A 6,000-nucleotide genomic window follows, 5' to 3' on the forward strand; every position below is an offset into this window, starting at 1 on the left:
GCTTTAGTTCAGTCTAATGTCCTATGCTTTTCTTTCCGTTAAATAAACAAAATTACCTGTTATTCAAATTAAATCTGTTTTTAATTCTATCTTAAGCATTTTGGGATACATGTTGTATGAAAGATATTATATAACACAGAGGTGTACTGTTTTCTGTTATTATTTTTCAGGTTCACCAGCTGCACAGAATTTCCATTGCCCCTTGCAGCAATTCTCACAACTTGGATATGGCCAAATCTCACTTAGCATTGTTCCTGGGGCCTACTCTGTCTTTTACTTAATTTTCTGGGGGGGGGGGGGGGAAAAGAAAAAAAAATAAGCAGGGCTATCAAGCAATGCCTAGCTTTGCTAAGGCTGCAGCTCAACAACGCAACATTTTCTTTTTAAAAAGCATATTTAAGGAGCTCCTTCTTCCCCTCTGTCCTTCAGCTCTCTATGGGGATGCATTTTGGGTTCATTTCTTTCCTTTTTCAGTATTCAGCTCACAACAAAACCTCCCTCCAATTTCCACCCTCCCCTTGCGGTACAAGGGCGAGACAGTGCAGGCATGCGTTGTGGGGTGGGGGCAAAGGGCACGGGGATCCCCTCACCCCGCCTGTTCCACCGGGTGCTCCGTGGCCCCTGCAAGGCGCCCAGAGGGTGGGCTGGGGCGCGATACCCAAAAGCGTGACAGGTGGGCGTCGGCTGCAGGACCCCGTGCTAATGCAGCCTACAGCCACCGCCAAGCTCTTCTCCACAGCCAGTATTTCTGTTAGCATCAGGGGAGCGGCTCATCAGAGCTTCCATTGAAGTCCGTAGGTGCGACCTCTGCCCCGAAGGCTGGCCCGCTCCTCCTCCTCCTCCCCTCTCGCCAGAGGACGGGTGAAAGCCGCAGCCATACCCCTGTGACCCCCTTCTGCAGCCGCCGGCACAGGCTGCCAGGCGGGTACAGCTCTTCCTCCGCCTTCATCCCTGACCGCTGTGCGCTGTGATACGCGCTGCCCGCACAGCGCAGGGGCGCCGGCGGCTGGGGGCGCGGGGGGCGGCTGGGGGCGCGGGGGGCGGCTGGCACACCCGCCGGGCCGCCATGGCGCCTGCCCGGCCCGGCCACGGATGGCCTGTCCCCAAAGGCTCCCCTCCCCCCAAAACTGTCATCGAGCGCGGCCGCCGCGGTAAACGCCGCCCGGAGAGCGGCGGCGGGCGGCCCCGGCGGCAGCGGGAGCGCAGGCACGGCCGGAGCCCGGAGCGCGGCCCCGGCAGGCACGGCCGCAGCCCGGAGCGGGGCGGCGGGCGGGCTCCCGGCGGGCGGCCCCGGTCACGGAAACAGGCGAAGAAACATCGCCTCCTTTGATTTCTGTATTTTTCGGTCTCATTCCTAATGCCACGCTCCTCATGAGCAGGAAGGCAAATGATGCAATAAAACTGTTTGGAAATCTGTATTTATGATTTTTCTCCTGCTGATTTCAGTTTCGAAAAGGCGAGTACTGAATGTCACTGTTATTCCTCATAAATACCTCCTTTTCCCGATTAAAACAGTCCAGGATGGTGTCACAGTTAATTAACGACTGTGCTTCCAGTAGCTTAGTTGCTCACAGTTCAGGGTTTGAATCAACCCCTCTGACAACCATTAACCCTTCGGAGTGGGAATCACCGATTTCTTGGGAGAAGAGCAAAGGCAAACACCACCCACCCAGCAAAATTAATAACCATCGATAAACACTGCGTCAAAAGCCTACATGACAGCCAGTCAATTCAAAACATTTTAAAGCCCCTTCACTATTTTCTCCAAAACACCTTCACTGTGTCACCGGACTAAACTCAGCCTGACCATGCTCCCAAAGCAATACATGTTTCAGCATTTATCAGAGAAAGTACTTTCTGAAAGGAAAGGTTTCAGCCAAACGCAGTGAAGGTGCGGGCCGTGTGCCTGGAAGGCCACAAGTTAAACCCTCTGGTCTCCCTCTCCTTGCCGGGAGCAGCCAGGAGCAAGCCACACACAAGAGGGAGAGGAGCAGCAATGGCCGGGCAGCATTTTCTCGCCCTCCTCCCGTGCCGCGTGCAGGATTGCTGCTGGCCCCACCAGAATGGTCCCCAGCACCAAGCACTGCAAGGAAGACATATGCAAGCTCCGCTGTGTATGCACAGCACGTGGTTTTCCAGAGGATCACAACACACAAACCAAAACATGAATTCGCGGTAGCCCAGAAAGACGGACGACTTGATATGAAAATAGCTGAAATTTCAGCCTCCCTCCCCCAGCTGCATATGTTGAAGAGTTGTTAAAACAATAAAAATTCTTATAATTAGCAAGTCTACATACACCCATTTTCTTTGCAATATTCTTGGCAATATTGAAGCCAGTTACTCAAACTTTCCAAAGAAAAATAACCGTAAGGAAAATTCCCTTCTCAGGAATGAAAGCAGCAGAAAATTATGAGGCTGAAAAGGGAGTCAGAATGGAAATCATTGTGCAACCTTAGCTATAATAAGTACTGAAAAAGCTGATTGCTGTTTATTACATTTATCTTCTGTTTTCTAATAAATGCAGTCACATCTGAAGACTGTATGTTAAGACAAATGTAAAAGTATCTTCAATCATTTGCTTTGCCTTGCAAACCTACCTTAAACAAATGGTTTTGGACCTAGGATGGTGTATCTACAGGCTGTAACAAATATCCACCTCTCAGAGAAAGAGAGAAAGGACAGAGCTTCTGCTTTGCAAAAAAAATGGGAGTTAGGGAGGTTGTTTCTTTCTCTGTGTGATTGCTCAATTTTACCCTTCATCTTTACCTAAGAAAACAATTAAAAGATAGAGACATAGGTCTTCTAGAACATAAACCCCCATGCCATTTTTTTTAGCACAAGTGTGTTGCTGTAGAATCAGGAGATAATATGACATGGCAAAAATTCCTTATCTGCAATATAAGAATTTATGCTGATTAGTTCATTAAATAGAGTCAAAATCCATCCTACTAACAGGCTAATACAACTGCATTTGATAAAATAAGAATCTGGTATTGATCACTTACCAGCTGCCTCTCCAGGTGGGCTGTGTTCTGGAAAAAAAAAAAAAAAAAGTAGACTTCATAAATAATTGTCAAATAAAGGTACATCTCACTTCTTAATGAAATATTGTTTTACATGTCATTCCTGATCAACTTAGTCCTTTCATTAAAATATGTTTGCAATAATTGGTGATATATAAAGTAAATGTCTAAATAAAAAGTAATTTGGAAAAAAAAACGGAACATTTTGTTTTTCAAATTGATTTCATTCCTGAAATCTTTTAAAATTCTTATTTGTTTCAATTGACAGCTTTTTCATTGAAATGCCAACTTAATGACTGCTTTCTGACCACCTACAAAGGTGTCTTTTTCAGTGGGCATGATGTTTGTTGTGAAAGAAGAAAAATAGCATTCCATATGTAATTTTCATAGAAGTGGGAAAAGAACAAATTAGTATCCTGCACAGCAGAGTAAAAGAACCTCCAGCTAGCACTGAATATACTCCATCTCATTTCTCTATCTGTTGCTGAAAGTGGACAGAAAAAGAAAAGTTAAATCCGTATTGTTTTAAAGACATTACCTATATGGCTGCTCAGTAAAGCTACAGCAAAATCCAGAATTATGGGACATTTTTTCCCCCTAAAATCTTCAAGGAGGCTAAAATTAGTGTAGCCACTCAATGAACTAGGCAGGCTGCATTCCTGGCTAGTTGTGCAGGTGATTAAGAACAACTGTGAAGCTCAATAGCTACAGGTGAGAACAATGTATTGCAATTTTCCTCTTGTGCTTGTATGTTTACACTCCGTTCCCTGATTACAGTTGTTTCCCCAGTTTTCTCCCAGTGTAAGACAACGACAAAAACGATCAGAAGGGGAAGGAAGGGGAGCCTCTGCTCTTTGGTGTGCAGCCCAGTGCGATAGAGAAGGGAGCTTGCTTCACGGCTCAGAACACAAATACTCCAGGGAGCATCTAAATTTACTCCCGTTCTGGCATTTGGTAACTCAGTCCCACTCTGGCCTTTGATAATTCAAAGACAATAACTATGTAAACCTCAGCCCAAGCTTCTTTCCCAAAGCTTGGCTCTTCTTAGCACTGTGCTCCAGGGTCTGCTCTGTCCCAGATTTTTCCAGCTGAAAGAGTTAATCAGACCTTTCGGCAAGCCTTACTAGGCATAACTTTTCTGGGTCTTAGAAGAAGTTAGGAGTGGAACCTCAAGTGGTGACTCAAAGTCCCCTGCCAAATAAATTCCTGGTTTAAGTCCATTGACACTGATGGAGTTACAAGAGGAACAGAACTGGTCCTTTGCCTTTTTTGCTTTTATCCACAATAGGCAGCTCCTTTTTTTTCTGCATAACAAGTACCAGAATACTGAATGTATTGGCTGCCAAGAAATGCAGAACAAACAGACTTACATGTTTTTCCCTTTATTTCCATCATCTGACCTTTGCTTTTTATGTCTTAGGAGCAAGCTGCAACTTTATTTACATGTATAATCTAGATGAAATGCTAGTTTGTGTGTAGAAAGCTATGTGGACTTTGATCTTTGAATTTGATTTTCCATTTTTTTCAAATCAAAACATAATTAATGGAAACATGGAAATGTTAGGTTTTAGAATGATTATCATTTAATAATTCTGATTCTTTCAGCCCGGGCTAGACCTTTTAGGCTTCCCTAGAGTCTTGAAGTGTTAGTTCATAGTCCAAAATATTAACTTGTATCCTGACACAGTAGGTACTGAAATCACTCATATTGCCCAGGTCAATAATGATAGATTTTGAATCCACATAGGAGTACTTGACTGCAACAAAAGGTGCTACTAGCCACATCAAAATTGTATAAAGTACTGGTAGTGAGAGAACAAATGATTAAATTACTAAAACAGTGGAATTCACATTATGAAGAAGAGAGCAAAAACTAACAGGGAAAGGGAACAAGTACTAAGAGAGTCAACAGGAAGAAGTAAAACAGCTAATAATCCAGGAACATTTTATGGTTATTTTTTAATAGGTTTTAACCCAAGGTTTCAAACCTGTAACTTAACACATTGACTCTGTTTTCATTTGCAGTCTGATTAATTTTGGACACGTCATTTACACTTTTAAAATCTCAAGTGTTTTACTTCTGTGTACCTGCCTAGACTTGGCTCTGCCAAGGTGCAAAGAATGCCTCACTTCTACCCCATATTTCATGTCTGGGCCATGCAATCTTCCTAATTCTACATACAAAATGAAAATAAGTTGTTACTGACACATACTAAATCTTAATTTTTCTCAGAGAGGAAATTTCCACAAAATAAGAATAAATAGTCTGCAAAATTGAAATAGGGGGGAATGAACAAGAAAGAAAAGTAAAGTACTAACTTCTATGTAAGGCTTCTTGTTAAAGCAAAGCATCAATTCTGTAACTACTTTTTAAATTCTGTATAAAATTACTGAAAAAAATCTTTTATATCCATGTCTCTGTGCATCACAAACATACCATTGTGATAAAACCATAATACTTCATTTAAAACTCTGAGTAAGAGAAGGTTCTTCACAGGGATTCTGTAAGTAATCAAAGGGAAATTAATACGGGTTTACTGTTACATTATCTGGGGGTTTAATTTTTTTAGCATACGTATTGTCTAACTACACATGTTGTTTGTTATCTCTGTCCCCACTGGTTTACAGATCATCATCAACTCAGTATTACTGGGGCAGGAGTGAGGAGTATCTTTGTGGAAATAACCCCCTCCCAAATTGCATGGTACTACTTTGTGACCCTGTTAAAGGCTAAGGGACTATACTCTTTATTTGCTACCACATACAACCCACATTGTCAGTAGCAAGCCATCAAAGCAATCCAGATGGTTACTATCACAGGAATGGAAAAGAAAAGAAAACAACCAACCCCAAGCAACTAAAAGAAGGAGCAAGAATCTGGAACGCTTTTCAGAGGACACCATCTACAACTCAAGAGTTTCTCACTGGAGCAACAGTGAAATTAACCGCAAGGCAAATACCCAGCCCAAAGTGG

The sequence above is a fragment of the Falco rusticolus genome, chromosome 1 (genome assembly GCF_015220075.1).
Source record: "Falco rusticolus isolate bFalRus1 chromosome 1, bFalRus1.pri, whole genome shotgun sequence".
NCBI classification, from domain to species: Eukaryota; Metazoa; Chordata; class Aves; order Falconiformes; family Falconidae; genus Falco; species Falco rusticolus.